This window comes from Alosa pseudoharengus, unplaced genomic scaffold (assembly GCF_046254945.1).
Source record: "Alosa pseudoharengus isolate Yale_2024_CS ecotype anadromous, Long Island Sound unplaced genomic scaffold, YU_APseudo_1.1 YU_APseudo_1.1_scf_9, whole genome shotgun sequence".
Lineage (NCBI taxonomy): Eukaryota > Metazoa > Chordata > Actinopteri > Clupeiformes > Clupeidae > Alosa > Alosa pseudoharengus.
This window is the reverse complement of record NW_027468881.1, coordinates 24623349-24648578: the sequence shown is the minus strand read 5'-3', so window position 1 is coordinate 24648578 and position 25230 is coordinate 24623349. Positions and strand designations below refer to the sequence as shown.

At 39.2% G+C, this 25230-nt stretch overlaps 1 long non-coding RNA gene across 1 annotated transcript; it reads left to right on the top strand.

Annotated features, from left to right (window-relative positions):
- Positions 1–627: 627 nt before the first annotated feature.
- LOC143114630 (uncharacterized) lies at positions 628–2442 on the top strand. Its single transcript, XR_012984968.1, has 4 exons — positions 628–921; positions 1749–1887; positions 2144–2200; positions 2323–2442. It is a non-coding gene; the product is annotated as an uncharacterized LOC143114630 (long non-coding RNA).
- Positions 2443–25230: the final 22788 nt, after the last annotated feature.

The window sequence follows — 25230 nt, the reverse complement described above, 5'->3', positions numbered from 1 at the left end:
CCCTGTTCAATGTCGTCACCGCCACCACTGTCATCGGCCACGGGAGCTGATGAAGGCCCTGCCGTGGCAAACATATCAGAAATGTTTGCGCATTTGGCTGCAATTGGCTTGAAGAGCTAGCTTCTTTTTGTCTCGCAGTTTCTCTGCACCTCCTTTCTGTTTTCTCTCCATCTTCGAAGATCCTAACACATTACGTTACTGGCGCAAAAGAGGGGAAGTGTTTCACAATATGATTGGGCGAGATGAGCCTTGTCTACGTCAGTGAAGAAAATAACCTATGGGCCGAAGAGCATGTGTCAAAGGCCGGTGGTTAGAATACAAACTCTTGCGCTGACTATTTTTTTTTTAATGCATTACGCTGGCAGGACCAAAGTGAAAGGGCTTGGTGCTTAACGATGTGATTGGGCCAGCCCAATGTCAATCGGGCCGCTGATCAACTGTCTGGCCGATCAGAAATAATATATAAAAAAGTGTCAGACTCGAGACTGGTGGCCCAAATAGCACCGCGGCCCACCGGGAAAATGCCCGGTATGCCAGATGGCCAGTCCGCCCATGCTGACCACCACCAATGTCTAGCCACGCACCAGCTTGAGGTGGAGAGCCAGTTACACTGAGCTGTAAAAAATAATACTGTGGTTTTGTTGCTTTAACTTAATTTGTTTAGTTAATATAACTAAACTCTGTGAAAATTGTCGAGTCAAAAAGAAATACTAAGTTTTCACTGATTCAACTTTGTTCTAAGTTCAATGAACAAGCACTTTGTTGTCTTCACTTAAATAAACAAGTAGCCCTAACAAAACACGACACATGCTCGTTACTGCCACCTCTGGCCAGACCTGTTTACATCACTTTGCCCTGTTGGAAGAAAAGCACATGGAGGAATCGTCATCCGACGTAATCCGTCAATATTCAGTGTTTTTGGTGAGTAAACTTTAGTACACAACCACTCAATGAATTGAATGAGTAGAACTATTTCCATATAATTGGATGAAACACTTGCATTTCGTAGATGTTTTCGCTTAACCACATATCTCGCTAGTACCAGTAAAAGCTAGCTATCATAATGCTGTAATGTACCAAGCCACTTGAAGAAAACAAGTCTTTTCTCTATTCCTTATGGTTATTTCCCCTTGTGTATTTAAAATAGCTAAGGAGATGTTTTTGTTTGTTTGTTTAAGGCAAGCCAAGTTGGTTGGTGGTTATCTATTTGCATACATTCACTTAGATGGGTACGAACTAGCCTGCTAACTAACGGAAGCTTCTCTTGTCCATCAGCATGTTCTCCCTTCACAAGGACTAATGACAATTTAACCTTAATTCAGATTAGTAAGGGTGATATGTTTGTTTTCACAGTTTGAGCCAAAAGTTTACTTTAAAAACAGCACTGAGAGTGTGTGGCAAGAAATGAGTCAATATCAAAGATCCTTTAGTAGCCTACATCCTATATCAACCATCTCCGATGCTATTTAGCACAGTGGACATAAATGTAGATTATTATTATGAACCCATTAAGCATATCTTTATTAAGCATGACTTCATTCTCACTATGTTTAGTATAGGTGATAAAAGTTACCTAAGCATTTCTACAGTGTTTATAGAAAGTCCTCATTCAAATCTGAATAATATTGTGTATCATAATGTAGGCCATGTAGTATCAATGTTTAACAGATATCTCAATAGGCCTAATGCTTTTACAAACACATTTTTGCATTAAAATCTCAGATGCTTGTAATTTATCTCTGTTACAGAAGAGTGTTAATGAAGTGGACCTGTAAACTGAGCCCATTTTCAACGCGGAATCAGAGGGTCATCAGAAGATATACTCTGAAGCACGGACAGCACAGCCACTTTTGCCCCTTGCTCTGCTTGTTTTATCACCTTCAGAAGGCAAGTTGACCTGAACGGACATTTCTACACACAATTGACTTTTTTTTATTTTATAGTGTCACCAGGTATTAACAGAATTGCCTGTAGAATGAACACAAAAATATTGATTTAATGTCTTTTATCTTTTCTTTTTTGTTGTCATATTCTGCATTCACTGCATCCTCACAGAATTCAACTGTCTGATGTCTGCTGATCTCTTGAGAACCTTCCTCAGTGAACTTGATGAATATCTGCCCATGTTTCTTGTCCTTTTCAGAAAAAGGGACCCTGCCATCACAAGCTCCAAGACATTCTTAGATAGCTTGATACTCATGTAAGTATTGAACATATGACTCCTGCATTCTATGATGTGAATATTAATGAGCTCAGAGTTTTTTCTATTTTGTTTTTGTTTAACATTGTGTTTGCGTTTGTGTGTTTCCTTTTGCATTTCAGGATTCCAACCAGAATAAGCGAACAACAGTCCTGCTTGGCATGCCCCACTTTCTTCGTCAAGATACTTCCAGCATTCTAAAGACCTGTGAGGTAGGTTTAGCAAATTACTTCAAATGTGATTTGGAAGCACTGGTTGAAATCAGGGCTTTGAACCGGTTCAAGGAACGAAAACGAAAACCGGGAACTTTTTGTATTTTACAGGGAACAGAAACGAAACCGGAAACGTTATTATTTTTTATGTTCTGGAACAGGAACACTTATTTAAAATAATGGTAACCGGTTAATACCGGTTTTATTTCGTTCCTCAAAGTTTTCGTTGCCTAATTAACTAAAAAAAAAAAAGTAATTATTTTCCTGCGCACGTTACCATGACGGCTGAGGTTCACTTCCTGTGTGACATCACATCAGACATTCGCTGACTAAATGGAGAGAGAGCGATGGATTACAAAGTCTCCACTCCACATCTTAAATAAGAGGTGAATTACGATCCATCGTTAATTAGAACGCTCATTCCAAACACAATATCAATAGCTATATTTGTCGACTCCACGTTAATAATGGACTAGCGAACATTAGGCCCAGGCGCGCCTGCAGGTGTACGTCCGTACGCACTGTGCGTACCATCAAGTTAACGTTACTCAACAACAGAACATTTCCCTTGTGTGCGTGTATTCACACCAAATTGGCCTACCATACCTTCCCAAATATGCACAGTATCCCTTTAGCTGCATGCCATTGGGCTATTTACCATCTATTACGTAAAGTTAGTGAACACGTTATCAAAATTAACGTGCACGCATTTTGTTTGAGCAGGAGAGAGAATACGCACGCAGACACGCAATAGGCTACTTGTTGTTTTCTTTTACTCGGCTATCTATATATGGTTATCAGCACACAATGTTGAGCTAATTCACTAACTCAATACTCATCATGGATATCACAAGTTTAAACAACGAAAACAGAAAGGATGGAGGCAGCAAAGCTAGGAGTTATTCCAGATGGGCAAGGTAATGGTGTGCTTGTCAGAACGTTAGACTGCGCTAAAGCCAGACGTCACGTTACGCTAGAACAAAACTAAAGGTAACTTTAGCCTGTATAGGGCTGTATCAAGTTGTCCAAATGAATAGGTCATTGTAGACATTGTCGTTGTATTATTGCATGTGGATGTTGTTATGCTATGTAGGCTACTTTTTTGCTGACCAATGCACGGACCTAAAACGGACAAATATTGTTCACGAGTGATATTTTTTTCCGGGGGGGGGGGGGGTGATGGGTGTGTGTACCATAGCATTAATTCCTGCAGGCGCCCCTGATTAGGCCTACTGGATGGCCTTTCCCCCGACGACAGTTGCAATTTGTTGTTGCCCCATAACCATGTGTCTTAATAATGTTGTTACGTTTGTGTGGAAATTTCCTCTTTTAACAATAAACTACACATTTGAAATAATTGTAGGCCTATTTAATTATTATTATTATTAATAATATAATTATTATTATGTAATAATGGTTGTAATATTATTACATTTGGTTTAAGCTGGATGAGAAAGATGTGACATAATTCTATAGCATTAAACAGCTGACAGGAACGAAATTAACCGTTCCGGGAACAGTATTTCTTTGTTCTAACCGGTTCGGGAACGTCAATTTATTGGTGGAACTCATAACCGGAAACGTTATAATTCCGTTTCTGTTCGGAACGAACCGATTGGGGAAAAAAATCGGTTCAAAGCCCTGGTTGAAATACAAGGACATGCTCTACAGATGGAAACTCATCATTTTATAAAGCATGTAACATTGTATTTGAACTAAGCAGATTATTTTAACTGTTCTAAACTGTAATAGAATAAAAGCATGTCCCTGGTAATGAGTTAAATATTCACCTTTCTGGTGATTTGTTTTTCAGCCAACTGGTCCAGTTGAAGATGTCTTAAAAGAAACCAGTGTGGGGATCCTGATCGTGTATGAGGACTGCAGCAAATGCGTGGTTCTACAAAATTAATGACATATGTCTTGTTTTGGAGGAACAGTTTATCGTCATGGACATTTCCAATATTCCAAAGGCCTTTGAACTCTTTGGACTGATGGGTCTCAATATGGACTACCCGAAGCATCTAAAATTCACGTTTGAAGTACTACAAAAGCTGTTCTTGAACATTGGAAGGAGCTCCTCTTCACATGAACATTGCAGCTACTTTCTCCAAAACAGGCTGCTTGGTAAAGAGTAGTACAACAACCTTCCGTAGAACTTGGACTTGGTCCTCAGTTTTGATTTGTTTTTATGTGTGTTTTCAGATTATTTTTTCTAATGTAGCATAATGGGTTTCCCCCCCAAATTTGATGTGCTCTACATCCACCTGTGTATTTTTAGTTAGTTTTTGTTTTTTTCTTCGATATTATGATGTGCATCCTCTCTTTGAAAAAAATAAGTATAAAAGTTTTTAAAGTTAATAAAAACTAACAAGGAAAATACATGTCTGAACAAATTTATTTCAACTAATGATCCTATTTTGAAACAACATGTAAATTAATCAAGTTAACTTACATGGCTTTTTTGACACAACAAGAGTCTATGTAAAATTTTCAGTTGACTTAACTAAGAAAGATAAGTTAAATCAAATTTAATTTTATGTCAAGTTAACTCAAAAACGTTATGTCAAGTTAACTCAAAAACATAAGGCAGCGGGGTAACAAACCTTTTTAAGTTAAAAGGGCATATTATTTTTTACAGTGCAGATTCAGTGATATCCAGTGTTGGGAGTAATGCGTTACAAAGTAACGCGTTACTGTAATTCCACTACTTTTGGCGGTAATGAGCATGTAAGGAAGTATTTTTGTAAATCCAGTAACGCAATTACAATTACTGAAATTTCAAAGAGTTTGTTACTTGCGTTACTCTGTTGATCTTGAATGAACGACTGCAGACAAGATGCACATTTGGTGCTTTGTCTCCCGACCTTAGCTGTGTTTCCAGCGATTGTGTTTCATGTTTAGATTGCAGATGCATTCTTTACAGTTAATAGGAGCCTCCTCACATTCCTCCTTATTTCGGATTTATGCTAAAACACACAAGAGTGCATTACGCTACAATTTAAATGGGCATCTTAAAAGCCTTTTCCCTTTCGTTTCCATCTTGTAAGCTCCACTACAGTAAAAGCGCATTGTTGTTTATCTCCGCTCTTTTTCGCCTATTGCGCAAAAGCCTCGTTATATCAATTTCTCATTCTTACAACATAGCCACGCCACAACACCAATAGGCTACGGTAGCCTATATATAGCCTTGGCACAAGCAAGCACACGTTTAACTCGAGAGGAAAATGCAGATTTCAATTACCAGATAAAGAAACCTCCAAATAGCCTACCGTACCTAACAGCGACTTGAGTTATTTGCACAGTAGGCTATGTTTACATCGGAATTGACGTCCATGGTGTTATGGATTCATTTGTCTGCGACGGAACATGCAACTTCTCTCTGGAACACCTTATCAGCTGAAGGGTAACCTTCTTCATAGTGCGTGACAATCCCAAACTCTCGGATGCATTAGAACTTATTTCGGTAGGTCAGCACTTGTGCAGCGCAGGCTTTTCCCAAACGGGTGGTGCTTAAAATGCTATATAATACAACTGTGTTCAAAGCAGGATGAGGATAACCTAAGGTTATGTGTGTGTGAGCAGACAATAACTGCTTTGAAAATAGGCCATTTAACATTGTTTCACATTACTTCCCATTGAACGAATTCCATGTAGCCTACAGAAGGATTGCAATAATAATGATAATAAGAACTTATTACTATATTGCAGAAGGCAAGTAGTAGGCAAGCAGTAGGCAGTGTACTGTACATATCTATCAAACCACCTAGATGATGAGGGTGGCGCAAAACAAGGTCAGGGAGGCCTTCATGCATTGTAGAATGTTTTGTGGTCGGAAAAAGTTTGAGAACTCATGCACAAGGCTATTGATTTGAAGGCCCGTTGAAACTACAATAAATAGGTCCAAAAATTAGGTTTATTGTGTGTGTGACTTCAGTACTGTTCATATTGACATTTTAAAAGCAGACTTAAAAGTAACTCAAAAGTTACTTTCTCTAGTAACTAATTACTTTTGATATACAGTAATTGGTAACGTAATTGAATTACTTTTGAAAAAAGTAACTAGTAACTGTAACTAATTACTAATTTTCAGTAACTTGCCCAACACTGGTGATATCAAATAACAAACAATGTAGTGTGTATTTTTCTGGTGTGTGTGTGTGTGTGTTTCACAGTGCTGATGCGTTCTGGGCTGTTACATCTGTGTGTTCATGTTTAGTGTCTCTCTAAAGGCTGCTGAAAAGGTAAGCTAATGGCGGCCGTCACTGCAACTTTACTGGGCGGGATTCCACTGGGACGACCTGACCTCAGAGTGACGTTGCAGAAGAGGTATCCCTCATTATGCCAATACTTTGGGTGCTGTGCATCAAAATTGTGTTTGAGCAACCAGCAACATCTCTAAAATGTCTTGTTTCATAACATATGAAGTTTAGCTAAATAAGCATTATTTCCATCCTTTGATTGTTAGGTTGAATATGTAACAGACAACAAACTGTGACATGCTGAACTATGGTTACAGTAACTGTCTGTGGCTTTCTGTGTGTGTATGTGTGTGTGTGTGTGTGTGTGTCTGTCTGTCTGTCTCTGACTGTGACTGTCACTCAAAGCAAGTCTGTTTAACACACAGAGACTTGCTCACCTACACACATAGTGGAGGGGATTCCATGCGGAGAACCAGACCACTGAGTGACTAGGCATGAGAGGGAATCCCTCATTATGCAAATACCTGGAGTGATGTCAGAACTATTAATAACTATTTAAGATTTATTTAGATCTGAGAGCCTTAACAATGATGAGTAAGAGTTTTAGGTAATTCTTTGCCAAAATGTTGGATCAAAAACGTATTGTCAATATGATCCAGTAATTCTGACATCACTCCAGGTATTTGCATAATGAAGGATTCCCTCTCATGCCTAGTCACTGTGGTCTGGTTGTCCCAATGGAATCCCCTCAGTGTGTATGTGTGTGTGTGTCTGTGTGTACTCCCATATACTATCTGTAATTTGCTTAATGGAGCATCCGCTGTTCAAATCTACATCAAACTGAGACTGATAAGGTATTGTTATGGTCACATGCTTTTGGTATTTTGTTTGTTTCGAAATATTGGTATTGGTATTGGTATGATAAGGGATTCCCTCTTCGGCAACGTCACTCTGTGGTCAGGTCGATCCAGTGGAATCTTCATCAGTGTCGTAAAGGTGACAAGAACCTCAGCTATTAGCTTACCTTTTCAGCACCCTTTATAAACATACATAAACACAAACACACCGATGTAAGAGCCCAGAACGCTCGTACACACACACTCACACACACACACACACACTACATTGTTGTCTGTTGTCTGTGTTGAAGGTGTTGGAAAGAGAAACTGAAATTAGTCTCTACCTCTGTTTGTTTGTTTATGCAAAGTACACTCTGGCACCCACACAGATACACACACAGCCATGAAGCACACTGAAAGGGCACACACACACACACACACACACACACACACACACACACACACACACACACACAAGGGTGGTTCCATGCATGGGGACAACCACTCAAGGTGATTCCAATGGGACTAGTGGTTTGTTTTGTTTACAATAACCTAGAGACAGGAACAGAATATGTAAAGAGTACCATTAATGAATTGGCCAAAAGGCATACAGCTTTGTGCTCATATGCACAACAGCTAGTGTAGGCCTGGGTCTCCTGTAATACCACGGTGTACCACATGTGGCGCTGCACTAAAACGATGCAAGACAATGGAAGAGTTCTGTGTGGCTGTGTTCAAGACAACTACAAAATGTAACATAACTCTTTTAACAACAATTCATGGCTAATGATGGGGTTGGAGGTCTAGTAACACTTTTTTGTTTTGTATAATCATATGAGGTTAATAGAACACAGAGAAACTAGTACCATGGATTAAAAAAAAAGTATCACAGTAAAATTCCTCGAAAACTGTGGCAGCTTGTCATTGTGCCTCTCTCCCACTCCATGCAAATTTGTGGAGAGGAGAATACCTACGTCACAGGGAATTCTGCTTCATATCCTGCACTAGAGAGCATATAAACTGAGTCCTGGAAGAGAAGCACCTGTATCGGCTTTGATCAATTACTACATTTTACAACAGAAGAAGCCAAAGGAGACTCTACAATGCAGTTATTTACACTTCTGGTAAGAGCACGTTTACTTCTATGGTTCTCTGGTGATTTTAGATTTGGGCTGAGAGGGATTGTTTCTAATCATCAAGAGATGAATACAAGATCAGACAAGAAAATAAACTTGGTTGTGGAATGTCTTAGCCAAATATTTGATGTGGAATGTCTTGGCAAGTTGCGTTTATATCTTGAATTGCTTGGCCTAACATCTGTTGAATTAACCAAATTATTTCTGGCATGAATGATATTTCAGTTCGGTGAAAGTTTTGTGTAGATTTAGTGTAATTGAGTATATACATTATTTTTTTACTGATTTACATCAGTAAATGTTTATGACTTACCCATTGCTGTATTTGTCTTTTTGTCCAGATGTCCATTCTTTTGGTGGGCACATGTGTCTCTTGTCCACTGCCAAAACATGTGACATGGCCCTGTTCTAGCTGTGAAGAAAAGTGTTCAAGAAGTGACATTCACCATTTTGAGAAAACAATAACCAAGCATTTCAAAACGAATGAACACTATAGGGAAAAGTCCATACCCACCTGGAATTACATGTGAGTATACTGTAGTTCTGCCTTGTTTTGATAAGTCAATATCAAAGATTCTAGAACAGAGCTCTGTTCTAGAATCTTTGGTCAATATACTGATTATACATTAGTACTGATTTCTGTGTACTGTGTGTTACAAATTTACATGCATCCTTAGGCATTTAGCATGACTGTCATCACTGACCCTTACATGTATGTTATTGGTTTCTTGCAGGAACGAGGAAATTAAAGATAGGATTCCTAAAACAATTGTGAATGCTCACTGTAGTTCTGAATGTGGAGACATAGTTTCTGGAATGAAAGTTAAACCAGTGCCAATTCAGCACCAAGTCGACGTTTACGACATACATCGTTGTAAAGACGAACAATATTACAAGCTTGTACAAAATACAACAATGATTAATCTAGGTTGCACTTGTGTTGAGATAAGTGTATAAACTGTCCTCTAAAGAGCAGCATTCGTTTAATGAATTTTACTGAACTCTGTTTTCTGTAAAGATTATCATGTGTAAGCTCATATTGGTCAAGGAGAAGATTATACTGTTTTTGTGAAACACGTCAGTTGTGCCCTGCTGTTCATTTGGGCTGAAGTACTATATGAAACACAATGAAAGGAAAATAAAAAAAAAGAATGACAAACATGTCTTACTGCATGTCAATTAATTTATTTGTTTAACTATTTATTACAACTCTATCCATACACTGACTTTGGTTGTGTCAGTGCTTTATTGCTTTAATGCCACAGAACTTTTTAGTTGGGCGCAATTCCCATTCTGGCATAGTCAGCACTCCTATATGGCTCAAGGCCTAAAACATACCACTCCAAATATGGAGACTATACTGACAAAACCACATCACTGAATGTGTTCATAAACTGCTAATTCATGTGCATTTGTTTTTGATTGTGTCTCTTGTGTGATTTGTGTTCCACTGCTTATGAGCAGTTGCTGTCCAGCTCAGTGGTGCTTTGATTTGCCTGGGGAGGAGGGGGTGGTTGAATATACAGTACCTCCCAGTATGAGGGATTCCCTCTTAGATTCATTGTCACTCTGTGGTGAGGTTGTCCCAATGGAATCCTTTCCAGTGACGTTGCACATGAAACCTTTTTTATCTCTTAGTCTTAGGAGTTGGTGGTTGTTTGAGATCTATGTATATACACACAGTAATGGTTGGGCATCATTGCATAATAACACAGTGAGAAGAGAGTATACAGTACCCTCCAGAAGTATTGGCACCTTTGGTAAAGTTGACAGGTATATAAAATAATCTTTGGTGATTCATTGTAATCTTACAATGAAAACATTCAGGAAACATCCAACATTGAAGGAAAGCACATTTATTCTGAAAAAAGGAAAATCTAATAAATAAATACTAAATAAATAAATACTGTTTTAACATAAATACATTGCCCACAATTATTGGCACCCCTGCCTTTGTCAATTAAGCAGCTCATAATATTCTCCTATGACACCCCATAAAGTTGGAGGAATTCTTTTCTTCGGGTTCATGATACCATGCACCTTAATAAGGTTCCCAAGGCCTTTGAGAATAAAAACAGCACCACAATAGCACAGCCCCTCCACCATAATTAACATAGGCATGGGGTTCTTTTCAGTATAGTCATTTTCCGTACGCCAAACCCACCTAAAGTGTTTCTTTCTAAAGAGCACAATTTTCATTTAATCTGACAATAGATTAGCCTGGAAATCCAGACCTAAATCTAGAAAGATTTAGGGTCTGGCAATGAATAATGAAAATTGCCCAACTCAACGAGGGGCGGCACCAAGCATGCATTTGAAAATATCAGTGCATGCAATTGGATAACACTACTACTAACTGATTCCGGACTTCGACGTCCCAACACTGTCGTCATCTGTTTAGCTCGCTCTGGCCCGCCTATATCAGATACACTGATGTGATTTGTGCAGCTCGACTCCAAGGGCATGGGTAATGAGCATCATTTTGGACCACTCCTCTTTGCAGATCCTCTCGAAATCTTTACGGTGTCAGTTGGCAACTCGAAGCTTCAGCTCCCTCCAAAGATATTCTATAGGATTAAGATCCGGACACTGGCTAGGCCACTCCATGACCTTAATATGCTTCTTCTTGAGCCACTCCTTTGTTGCTTTGGCTGTATGTTTTGGGTCATTGTTGTGCTAGAAGACCCATCCACGACCCATTTTTAGTGTCCTGGCTGAAAGAAGGAGGTTGTCACCCAGGATTTCACGGTACATGGCCCCATCCATATTTCCCTCGATGCAGTGAAGTCGACCTGTCCCCTTAGCAGAGAAACACCCCCAAAGCATAATGCTTCCACCTTCATGCTTGACGGTGGGGATGGTGTTCTTGGGGTCATAGTCAGAATTCCTCTTCCTCCAAACACAGCAAGTCACATTGATACCAAAGATCTCAATTTTGATCTCACTTGGCTTACCGCAAGTTTTACTGCATGTCCCTGTTCAATGTCGTCACCGCCACCACTGTCATCGGCCACGGGAGCTGATGAAGGCCCTGCCGTGGCAAACATATCAGAAATGTTTGCGCATTTGGCTGCAATTGACCTGTCGCTAAGCGCCACCCTTAGAACGCTGATGAGCCAATGACAGTCCAGCCTCAACGGGACTCGGACATCAGCTCGGACAACTCCATAGAAAACAACAGGGGGCAGGCATAAAATGACAAATTAATGGTTATTTATGGAGTTAACTCAAAAAACCCCGATGGATAACCATGGTCAAACGTTTTGCATTGGGGACGTGTAATACTGATAGCCGGTACCCCGAGAGGCTAGAAAACGGGGTATATTTTCATCAAAAGTAGCCTACAGGACGTCTCTCGCGTTTGCAACAGCTCGACGTAATGTAGGCAACTAAGCCAACAACGTGGGCACAGGTTCCCTGTTAAATCCCAAGATGAAAATGCTCATTAACCAACTACTATTCTTACTACATCAAATATTAACGTAACCTAACATATCTTAGTATCAATCTTCCACTAGCTAGCTAGCTAGCATTAACGTCAGTGGGATTTGCACGACTACTCTCCACAACTGCTTGTTGTTATTCAAAGATAAGACACAACATCAAGTTCTCTAACTTTTAATGACCACTGTCATCCACACTCGCTCATGAACTCTACACAATCAACATCCGGTTCCTATACAATAACAGTCCCTAGGTGTTTTCTACACAATAAAAGTTCCTAGGTGATTTCATAGTAAATGCAACAAATTATATTTCACAGTTAACAAACTCACTCTCTTCTTAAAATAAAAATAAAAAATGTAAACCCTGAGGCTTTCCAATAAAGTGAACTTAATAACAGTGATAATAACAGTGCAAAACAATTTACCTTTTAACAGTATTCAAGTACCATGTTGTTATGAATAAGAGTACAACAAAAACTCTATAATCTATATATTTTAGTCAAGTTTCCAGAGACAGACTTTGTGGACTTAAGTGCATCAACAAGTGAATAATTGTCAGTTACACAGATTAAAGGTGGAGCACGCTCGGCACCCCCTGTGGCCAATTCAGAAAACAGTGTAGCAAGAAAAATGGCATTATCTATTCCCTCAGACATTGCTAAAGTTTCTCCAGCAAGCGTGCTTCTCACCACTCTCTTAACTCTCTTAGACTGCCAAGAAAGTGGTGAAAATTTGCCATTTTCTCCCATCAAAACTATCAGGTGCCCTCCTTGAGTGCCCCCATCTGTGAGGTTTCCAAATGAAGCATCACTGAACACTACAATCTTGTCTAGTTTTATTCCATAAATATATTGTTTTTATAGACGTTAGTGGCATGCGCTATCAAGAGCTTCCATGTGCTATGCATGTTTGTCAACATCGCAAAAATTAAAATTTTCGCACAACTTGGTGGAAAGGTGTAGCACAGGCCAAGGAAAACCCATTAATTTTTGAAGCTGATCGTATAAAGTATTTCCCATATTGTAGTCTATATAGGCCTAAGCTCGCTCGCAACAACAGCAAAAATGAAGCTGCCGCCACTGTTAAAAAAAAATCTAGTGGAAACACTGAATTGATTGATTCTGTGGACAGAATTTTTGATTTTATATAGGTAACAAGTTGAGACAGGTGTCTTTTATACAGTTAACGAGTTGAGATTAGGAGTAAGCAAGTAAAACTTTCTTCAAGCGAGAGGACTAATCTGTGGGAGCCAGAATTCCTTATGGTTGGTAGGGGATCAAATACTTATTTCACTCAATGAAATACAAACTAATGTATTTGTCAGTGGGCAAACTTACAAAATCAGTATGGGCTCAAATAATTATTTCATCCACTGAAAACCTGCATATTGTACCTTTAAATTGGGTGTATTTCCTTGTATTTCCAATGTTAACAAAAAAATCACTTGGGGATTTAGCCTCTATGTCACTTTATTTTCATACCTTAGCGAAAAAAAGTCATGAACTACTTCTGAAAGTTCACAGACACTCTGATTAACTAAAAAAAAGTTGAATATGAAGATGAAAATGCTTCTGTTACATTTTATATATTTTCTAGGGGTGGCAATAATTGTGAGCAAACATTAACAAATGTTTTTCTTAAAAATATTTATTTCTTTATGAGATCTCCCATTCAGAATGAATTTATTTCCCTTCAAAGGTGGATTTCCCCCATTATTTTCATTGTGGTATTACAATAAATACGCAAAAGATTTTTTAGTCAACTTTACCAAAAGTGCTAATAATTCTAGAGGGGACTGTATTTCGAGGAGATGCATGCATTTTGTAAAAGGATGGTTCAGTATACGCACAACCTAGGTTCTATACATGGATGATAATGAGTTCAAACTTTAGCTGGGGAGCAAAGTTATGTTAAATGGAGGAGTTTTGAGCTACACTGTTGTTTACATTAGCAACTAAGGGCTGTATTTTGCGCACTGGCGCATGGCGTAAAACTCGTTTTCCACCCGCGCAAACTTTAATTCGGTATTTTACACGTTTATTTTTTAAACAATGCGCCCAGGGGTGTGACAATTAACAACCTAGGGAGGGCCCTGGCGCATTGTCTAAAAAACGCTATTGTACACCTGGTCAGAAGTCTATGGCGAGTTGCTTATATGTTATTTTAAGAGCGCATTGCCAACAGTCATATTGGCAGGTGCATGCACCATCCTTCTATCATTCATGAACGCACACCAGCGCACATCCATGCAAAACATTACAAATTGCACGATTACAATGGGAAACATAATTACAATAAAGATATTACGAAATACTGTACATCTCATGATGAGTAGTAATTCACCATCATTTGCAAATTGGTAATGACGGTTAAAAGTGATTAGGGGAGAGGCGAGAGACACGTATGGAGCACAGCTATGTATTCGATGGTAACCCATTGTCTGTCAATAGTGAAAGTAATTGCATATACAACTGGGCATTACAGGGAGCTCTGCAACATTGACTAAACTTGCACATCGACTGCGTGGCATCTGCAAGGCTGCAATGAAAAGAATGAGAAGAAGGGGTGACCAGAAACTTGGAGGAGGACATGAAATTGTTTTAATTGACGAAAGCAAATTCGGACACAAACGAAAGGTAGGCTATTGTAAAGTAATTTTTTAATTATTCAATGATTGATGCCAGCACAGAAGGTTGGGTAACGCTTTAGATTACAGCCTGTAAATTACAAAATTAGTAGCCTGGTAGGTAAGATCTTGCAAACAACATCCGCAACAAAATAGGCAGGGTTGAATGTGTGATGCATTTTACAGCTCGTAGTACATCCAGTGTTAGGGTGTGGAATTTGAGAAACACTTTTTCTTTTCACAGTGGCCTCAGTGATAGTAGCCAAGTGGTGTAGGAGACATTCGGCAGACATTTTCCCCATAGACTTACATTGGGCTGATGGCATCACTATAGGGTCGTTAAGCAATCAGAATGTTTTGCCAGGTGTTCTGGTCATCTGGACCAACTGTCACTATCTTAGGCTGTAAGACAGTCAGCTCTCTTAAGACTACAGTTCCTGTTTCTCATCAACTATGACCTCCTCTCCCCTGTTTCCTCTGTCCACAACTGTTTCAAAACAAGAGTTCTCACTACAGTAATTCACTGTTAACTTAAACTACTCAACTATTTAACTGTTCAACCATTCCAACTGTTCAACATACCATTGCAACGGCTTAGCGACCACCTCAAGTACCCTAGCAACATCCTACCAACCACGAACATCCACCAAGCAACCAACATAACAACCAACATGATTAACCGAGTAACCGGCATAGCAACCAGTAACCTAGCAACAGCCTAGCAACCACCTCAGGTACCCTCGCAACAGCCTAGCAACTGCTTCCACAGTTGCTCTCTGGCAACCAACATAGCAACCAACATAATTAACTCAGCAACTATCATAGCAACCACCATAACTACCCTAGCAACTGCTTAGTAACCATTTCCACAGTTGCAACCTAGCAACATACATAGCAACTAGCATGATTAAGCTAGCAACCATCATAACTAACCTGGCAACAGCCCAGCAACTAATAACATTATTGTAGCCACAATCATAATCATCCAAGTAACAACCTAGCTAAGAATATCCCAATGTGACTAATGTGCACACTGAGTCCACCTAAAGCAACTGCAGTATGCATTTTCATGCACTCATGATTTTCCTGAAATTACATTCTCTAGTTGGATGTTATTCTCACCTGCCCTGTACTTATTTTGTAATTATGACAATATTACACATTTGTGTTACTTGTTCTTACCGATTCCTTACACAACTAGATGTACCGCAGAGCGGTACAAAATATGACGGCCGCCCAGTCCAGCACATTTTTTCCACAAAAAGAAATCACGCTGAAAGGCCTATATGATTCTAACTGTCTCACTAAATTGCATTATCCACACTCAATTCTCACTGGTATCTGCTAGACAACAAGTCCCAAAACATGATTAGTTCATAGATTTCACATGTAAAATTCATTTTATACAACCCCACCTCCATCTTGCCTGTTCATAATTCTGAGAAATTCTTGATTGTTTGTGTTATGTTTATGTTATGTGTGTGGGTGTGTGTGTGTGTGAGTGTGTGTGTGTGTGTGTGTGCGTGCTTGTGTGTGTGCCTGCGTATGTGCCTGTGCATGGAAGCGTACATATGTCTACTGTGTGAGTATATGTCATACGTATGATTACTGTGAATGTGTGTGTGTGCGTGCGTATCTGTTTGTGCACATGTGTGCACATGAAATGGGTTAACATGACCCCTGGAGGCAAATATACAGAAAAAAAATGGTCATCCTAGGCCCTACAGTTCTCAAGATATTCACAGAGAACTGTGTCTGGCCTACCCTCCTTTCGGGGGGTCCAGTCCAGCGGGGGGGCTACAGATCAAAACGAAAAATGACGGTTCCATGCTATCCATGTGGGGGTACATGCCCACCAAGTTTTGTGTACCCCGGTCTTTCAGTGTCCCGGGAATCCTTGTTGGTGTACGTCACAAAATGTACACATAAATTATTTTATTGTAAGGCCCCCCATGAACGAAAGTACACAAAACTTGGCATGCATTCGGAGGGTGTCATAATGATCCTACACTTTCAATTTCGTGCAGTTTTGACCATGTCAGCCAGAGATATTGTGATGAAAACACCTAAATTTTAACTAGGTGGCGCTATACATGAAATAAGTGGTAATGGGATGGGTTGACATGGCCCCTTGAGATCAACATACAAAAAAAAGGTGGACCTACTAGGCCCTACGGTTCTCGAGATATTCACAGAAAACTGTCTCCGGCCACCTACAGGCCAGTTGGTGTATAGTAACATAAATTAATTTATTGTGTGGCCCCCCATGAATGGAATTCCACGAAACTTGGCGTGCATTCAGAGGGTGTCATAATGATCCTACACTTCCAATTTCGTGCAGTTTTGACTATGTTAGGTCACAGATACCTGCGATTACAACACCTCATTTTTACTTTTTTGTGTTTAACTAGGTGGCGCTATACATGAAATGAGTGGTTATGGAATGGGTTGACATGGCCCCTTGAGATCAACTTACAAAAAAAATATGGTCCTCCTAAACCTTACGGTTCTCGAGATATTCACAGAAAACTGTGTCTGCCCTACCCTCCTTTCGGGGGGTGCAGTCCAGCGGGGGGGCTACAGATCAAAACAAAAAACGATGGTTCCATGCTATCCATATGGGGTTACATGCCCACCAAGTTTCGTCTACCCCGGTCTTTCAGTGTCCCGGGACTCATTGACGAAAATTTGCACATGCGAAAAAAAAAAAAAAAAAAAAAAAAAAAAATCTGACTAAACCTATATGACCGCCGCTTCGCTGCGCGGCGGTCATAATAACTCACAGGCTTTAATCTAAAGCTTTACAGAAGGTTCTGTCACTGTCATTGTTATAACTTGATGTGTTAATTTTTCTCTTGATGTTTTACAGTACAACAGGGGACGACACTGTCAACGCAGCTCTTGGGTGTTTGGGATGCTAGGTGTCTGAGAAAGGAGAAGAAGACCAGTTATTAGGGTTGTGAGACAGCGCTCAGCACAGAAACAAGTGCCCATTGTGCAGAAGTATGTCAGACCTGGAGCTACTGTTATCTCAGATGGATGGAGGGCCTATCAGTGCCTCAACAGCACTGGCTACAATCATGTGAGTGTCAATCATGAAGAGTTTTTTGTGGACCCAGACACAGGAGCACACACTCAAAATATCGAGAGGTTTTGGGGGATATGCAAAACTTCCATATGGAGACTGAGAGGAAATAGAAATGACAATCTGCTGAAAGATCATCCAGATGTCATTGAATGGACTTACTGGCGGGGAATGAGACATAGAGATGGCCCTCTCGGTATGCTTTTACATGACATTAAAAAACAATACCATCTATGAAGCAATTAAATTCTTTAAAATCTTGAATTTCCCCTTGAGGATCAATAAAGTATCTATCTATCTATCTATCTATCTATCTAAATTCGTCAAGCAAACTGTTCTCACAAGCTTCACAAGTTTTTAAAGAAAGAACTCAATCTTGCTACCATACGTATCTGGTGTATGGTAGATTCAAAATGTATTCATTTTTACTCTTTTTGTTGTTGATGTGAGCTGTGCTTTGCAAAAAGATGCAGCAGTCATGTTACAGCAGATATTAAGAAGTCCATTGAGGACCTAAAGGCAAGGGGATACCTTCTCCCAATACTGATAAAATACTAGTCCACTCTGGCAAGTAAATAGCAAATGTTCTTTTGTGTGATTTCTTTACTGCTACTGTAGTTTTCAGGCAAATAGGCCTGCTGTGTACAAGTTTTTGATATGTGGTAGGTGGGTCCCGTTTCAAAGAAGACCACCACAGATGTGTTGAATGACAATTCTTTTGCCCTTTTTACTTGTTTAAAAGACGTGTTTTTATCCTGTCAATTCTAGTTAAAACTAGCTTTTGCTAGTCTTTTTGTGCTTTGTGAGCTCATTGAGAGTACAATGTAACATGTTTACAGAACTTGTTAAATAAACATTGTCAGTGCTGTCACTTTTCTCATCTTCTTTTCTATTGTTAACACCCTCCCAGCCTCTACTTTAGAACAGGGACCATATTTTGAATGAACAATGTATGCACTAGCAATGTATTAAGGGTAAAGAATGTCTGTATTGTCACTAATACAGGTATTAATTAGGTATGTATTGGTGGCTAACATGTGAACCTTAAAAAAACTAGATGTACCGCAGAGCGGTACAAAATATGACCGCCGCCCAGTCCAGCACATTTTTTCCACAAAAAGAAATCACGCTGAAAGGCCTATATGATTCTAACTGTCTCACTAAATTGCATTATCCACACTCAATTCTCACTGGTATCTGCTAGACAACAAGTACCAAAACATGATTAGTTCATAGATTTCACATGTAAAATTCATTTTATACAACCCCACCTCCATCTTGCCTGTTCATAATTATGAGAAATTCTTGATTGTTTGTGTTATGTTTATGTTATGTGTGTGGGTGTGTGTGTGTGTGTGAGTGTGTGTGTGTGTGTGTGTGTGTGTGTGTGTGTGCGTGCCTGCGTATGTGCCTGTGCATGGAAGCGTACATATGTCTACTGTGTGAGTATATGTCATACGTATGATTACAGTTTTGACCATGTCAGCCAGAGATATTGTGATGAAAACACCTAAATTTTAACTAGGTGGCGCTATACATGAAATAAGTGGTAATGGGATGGGTTGACATGGCCCCTTGAGATCAACATACAAAAAAAAGGTGGACCTACTAGGCCCTACGGTTCTCGAGATATTCACAGAAAACTGTCTCCGGCCACCTACAGGCCAGTTGGTGTATAGTAACATAAATTAATTTATTGTGTGGCCCCCCATGAACGGAATTCCACGAAACTTGGCGTGCATTCAGAGGGTGTCATAATGATCCTACACTTCCAATTTCGTGCAGTTTTGACTATGTTAGGTCACAGATACCTGCGATTACAACACCTCATTTTTACTTTTTTGTGTTTAACTAGGTGGCGCTATACATGAAATGAGTGGTTATGGAATGGGTTGACATGGCCCCTTGAGATAAACATACAAAAAAAAAATGGTCCTCCTAAACCTTACGGTTCTCGAGATATTCACAGAAAACTGTGTCTGCCCTACCCTCCTTTCGGGGGGTGCAGTCCAGCGGGGGGGCTACAGATCAAAACGAAAAACGATGGTTCCATGCTATCCATATGGGGTTACATGCCCACCAAGTTTCGTCTACCCCGGTCTTTGGACATGCGAAAAAGAAAAAAAGAAAAAAATAAATAAATAAAAAAATAAAAAAAAAATAAAAAAAAATAAAAAATCTGACTAAACCTTCGCTGCGCGGCGGTCATAATAATGGTAGGGGGTACACAGAAATCCTACTTAGTAGTATCCCAAAGTATTGGTATAATGAGGGATTCCCTCTTCGGCAACGTCACTCTGTTGTCAGGTCCTCCAAGTGGAATCTTCCTCAGTGTCGTAACGGTGACAAGAACCTCAGCTATTAGCTTACCTTTTCAGCAGCCTTTATAACATAAAAACAAACACACCGATGTAAGAGCCCAGAACGCACGCACGGACGCACGCACGCACACACACACACACACTACATTGTTGTCTATTCAATGTGTTGAAGGTGTTGGAAAGAGAAACTGAAATTAGTCTCTACCTCTGTTTGTTTGTTTATGCAAAGTACACTCTGGCACCCACACAGATACACACACAGCCATGAAGCACACTGAAAGGGCCCATACACACACCTACACACACACAAGGGTGGTTCCATGCATGGGGACAACCACTCAAGGTTTCCAATGGAACTAGTGGTTTTGTTTTGTTTACAATAACCTAGAGACAGGAACAGAATATGTAAAGAGTACCATTAATGAATTGTCCAAAAGGCATATGCTTTGTTCTCATATGCACAACACCTAGTGTAGGCCTGGGTGTCCTGTAATACCATGGTGTACCACATGTGGCGCTGCACTAAAACGATGCAAGACAATGGAAGAGTGCTGTGTGGCTGCGTTCAAGACAACTACAAAATGTAACATATCTCTTTTAACAACAATTCATGGCTAATGATGGGGTTGGAGGTCTAGTAACACAGGTTGATTGTGGAGATAAAACTGTGGCAGCTTGTCATTGTGCCTCTCTCCCACTCCATGCAAATTTGTGGAGAGGAGAATACCTACGTCACAGGGAATTCTGCTTCATAGAGAGCATATAAACTAAGTCCTGGAAGAGAATGAACCAGATCGCACCTGTATCGGCTCTGATCAATTACTACATTTTACAGATAAAGAGAAAGAAGAGAGGAGACTCCACAATGCAGTTACAGTTTACACTTCTGGTAAGAGCACGTTTACTTCTGTGGTTCTCTGGTGATTTTGGATTTGGGCTGAGAACCCAAACATCTGTTGAATTAACCAAATTATTTCTGGCATGAATAATATTTCAGTTCGGTAAAAGTTCTGTGTAGATTTAGTGTAATTGAGATATACATTATTTTTTCCCATACATCAGTAAATATTTATGTCTTAGCCAAATGTTTGATGTGGAATGTGTTGGCAAGTTGCATTTACAGTATATCTTGAATTGCCTGGCCAAATATCTGTTGAATTAGCCAAATTCTTAATGTGTTCATCAAGTTCATTCTGGCATTAATAATATTTCAGTTTGTAAACTTACAGTAAAAGTTCTGTGTGGATTTAGTGTAATTGAGATATACATAATTTTTTACTGATTTACATCAGTAAATGTTTATGACTTACCCATTGCTGTATTTGTCTGTTTGTCCAGATGTCCATTCTTTTGGTGGGCACATGTGTCTCTTGTCCACTGCCAAAACATGTGACATGGCCCTGTTCTAGCTGTGAAGAAAAGTGTTCAAAAAGTGATATTCACCATTTTGAGAAAACAATAACCAAGCATTTCAAAACGAATAAACACTATAGGGAAAAGTCCATACCCACCTGGAATTACATGTGAGTATAGTTCTGCCTTGTTTTGATAAGTCAATATACTGATTATACATTAGTACTGATTTCTGTGTACTGTGTTACAAATTTACATGCATCCTTAGGCATTTAGCATGACCGTCATCACTGACCTTTATGTTATTGGTTTCTTGCAGGAACGAGGAAATTGAAGATAGGATTCCTAAAACAATTGTGCATGCTCACTGTAGTTCTGAATGTGGAGACATAGTTTCTGGAATGAAAGTTAAACCAGTGCCAATTCAACATCAAGTCGATGTTTACTACATAAAACATTGTGAAGACAAACAAACCTACAAACTTGTACAAAATACTACAATGATTAATCTAGGTTGCACTTGTGTTGAGATAAGTGTCCTCTAAAGAGCAGCATTATTTTAATGAATTTTACTGAACTCTGTTTTCTGTAAAGATTATCATGTGTAAGATCATATTGGTCAAGGTGAAGATTATTCTGTTTTTGTAAAACACATCAGTTGTGCCCTGCTGTTCATTTGGGCTAAATTACTCTGAATATATGAAACACAATGAAAGGAAAATAAAATAAAAATGAACAAACATGTCTTGATGTTTGATGTTGACTGCATATTACAACTCTATACATCTCATACAACTCTACACATAGTACACATACACATACATCTCATACTCTCATACAACCCTATAAAAATGAACAAACATGTCTTGATGTTTGATGTTGACTGCATATTACAACTCTATACATCTCATACAACTCTACACATAGTACACATACACATACATCTCATACTCTCATACAACTCTATAAAAATGAACAAACATGTCTTGATGTTGACTGCATATTACAACTCTATACATACACTGACTTTGGCTTAAACCTGCCAATTAAACCAGTGCCAATTCAACATCAAGTTGACGATTACCGCATAAAATATTGTGAAGACAAACAATCCTACGAACTTGTACAAAATACAACGATTAATCTGGGTTGCACTTGTGTTAACTTGCATAAGTGTATAAGCTGTCCTGTAAAGAGCAGCATGTTCATGTATATGGCTAAGTCCTGAAAAATTAAACCACATCACTGAATGTGTTCATAATTCGTGTGCATTTGTTTTTGATTGTGTGTCTCTTGTCTGATTTGTGTTCCACTGGAGCAGCTGCTGTCCAGCTCAGTGGTGCTGAACTAGTCCACCAGCCAAAGACTAGTCTGGGGAGGAGGGAGTGGTTGAAGAGTATTTTGAGTTTTTTTAACAAAATGTTTTGGATGGCTGTGACATCAGTATGATGTCTGTACCTCGAAGTATTCACATAATAAGGCATTCACTCTTAGATGCATTGTCACTCTGTGGTCAGGTTGTCCCAATGGAATCCTTTCCAATGACGTTGCACATGAAACCTGTGTTATCTCTTAGCTTGTGTGTGTTTGTTTGTCAAAATTCATCGCTATTAAACTCCTCCAATTAACATAATTTTGCTCTGAAACAAAAGCTTTACCTCATTATCATCCATAAATAGACCCTTGGTTGTGCGTACACCGAACCACAAGGGCGTAGGTTTGGTCTCAGTTTTGGTGGGGACATATCCCCAACTCCTGTTATTACGATACCAACATTATTGTTTCAATACCAATACCAAGTGAAGAATCTCAATTTCGATACCTTTTCTATTTTTTTTAAATTTGATTTGTTTAGGGGGTCCCCACCACCTTGACGCCATCAGTAATATTGAATATTGTGTGATCATTCACATCAGTGGGAATCATAGAATTTGATTGACCCTCCACACACACACACACACAGAAAGTGATGGGTAGGTTTCTATTTCATATTTTGGAATTAATATAAACATTATATATATTGTTAATTATTTATAGTATTTTATGATCTGCATAATTACTAATAGCTAAACATATTTAGTCATTTGAATACATCATATTGATATTTAAATTATTAGGCTACACTATCATCACATTTGTGGTGTGTAAGTCTTATTGTTTGCCTGTCACTTTAAGAAGAACGTGAACACAATTAGCTGTCAGTCTCATAGATTTAGGCTAGTGGTAAATAGGTAAAGGATATGTGGATGTCAATTCATCATGTGTGCTGTCATTAGATAAAATAAATGTTAAAAAAACGAACAAGTCAAAGAAAATCTTTCTTGGATGAGATCATAGAAGGAGATAAGCAGGCTTGGAATTTCACCATTCTGGGGGCAAGGCCACTTGGCCTTCAGTTGGGCATATTTGGTGGGGGGCACAAAGGCCACATGTCAGGGCACCAAGGCCAAAGTTAACTATACAGTAGTAGGCTATAAAAAGTATCAAAGTTGTATTTAGCCTATTCACTGCAGTAGACCTGCATCACTGTATGAAACTTTACAAAAACATGAAACATGACATATTACATAGAACTGTAAATCATCTGACCATCTAATATTTACAGATATCTAGGCTATATATAACATTTATTTTATATTTGGCCTGTTATGAAATCATGTATTGAACAATTTAAGCACAGCCCAGCTTTAAGAAACTCAAATAGCCTAGATGCATGCTTAGCATTTTGTGATCATTAAGGCTACTTTCACAAACTCTTAGTCAGCTGTCCTCTGATTTACCAATATCTAGGCGATATTTGTAACATTTATTTTGTATTTGGCCCGTTATGAAATCATGTGGAACAATTTAAACACATTGTAAAACTTAAAGCCCAAATTTGGAGACATCCATGTATGTCGAACTTTACTGCAAATTCAAAACTGGATTACTCTGGAACGGCTAACTGTACAGAAGACTGCTCTACACCTTTGTGTTCGGTAAGGTCTCCTGTTTATTCTGATATATGGTTTGTCATGTGTTCCTCAAGAAGGGTTCGTAAAGTATTCCACCCAGATGAATGGGTAGGGAGATCATTGGACGCAAAACCTTCAGTAATGTATGATTAAATTGAATTATATTAGGCCTATTTACTTTTCTTGCGAACCGTTCAACACAGCAATTATCGGCTAACATCGTTTAAAAGCTGAGAAAAAGCTCTTTCATGTGATACTTGTGATGTCTGTGTGATGAATAGGCTACTTCGCGAGTAGTTCACTGAGAATGGGTGAATTTGGACGCACTTTCTTTCTTGCGCTGTCACTTTCTCCACTGCGTAAAAGACTAAATTAATTCGCGCTGTGAATGCTAAGATTATTTTGACAGGCCACAGGCTAAATAAAAATCGCTATTAGTAGGACGCAAAGCAGAATATTGAAAGAAGGGGGCACCAAGGCCACCGTGGCCTGTAAACCTCTGATTTTCAAAGGGGCCTCACGGCCAACGCAAGGGGCTACGACGGCCATGGCCGTGGTGGCCGCCGTGAAATTCCTACCCTGGAGATAAGTGTCTCGCATTTCATGTTCATTTCTATCAGTAGTATGGGAATGCACCATAGTTTATCTTTTATTTCTTTACATTGTGCAGCCTACATTCACAAATAAATTAGCCTACATACATGTAAATAGAATATAGGAACAGGAAAATGTCTCGGATCCATTGTTTTTTGTGACTGCAAGAGCCCAATTATTGGTAGCCCAATTAACAGTTAGCTAGTTACTTTGCCCACTTAGACTCATAATGAAAAAGCTTTGAATATTCCTTTTCTTCTTTGGT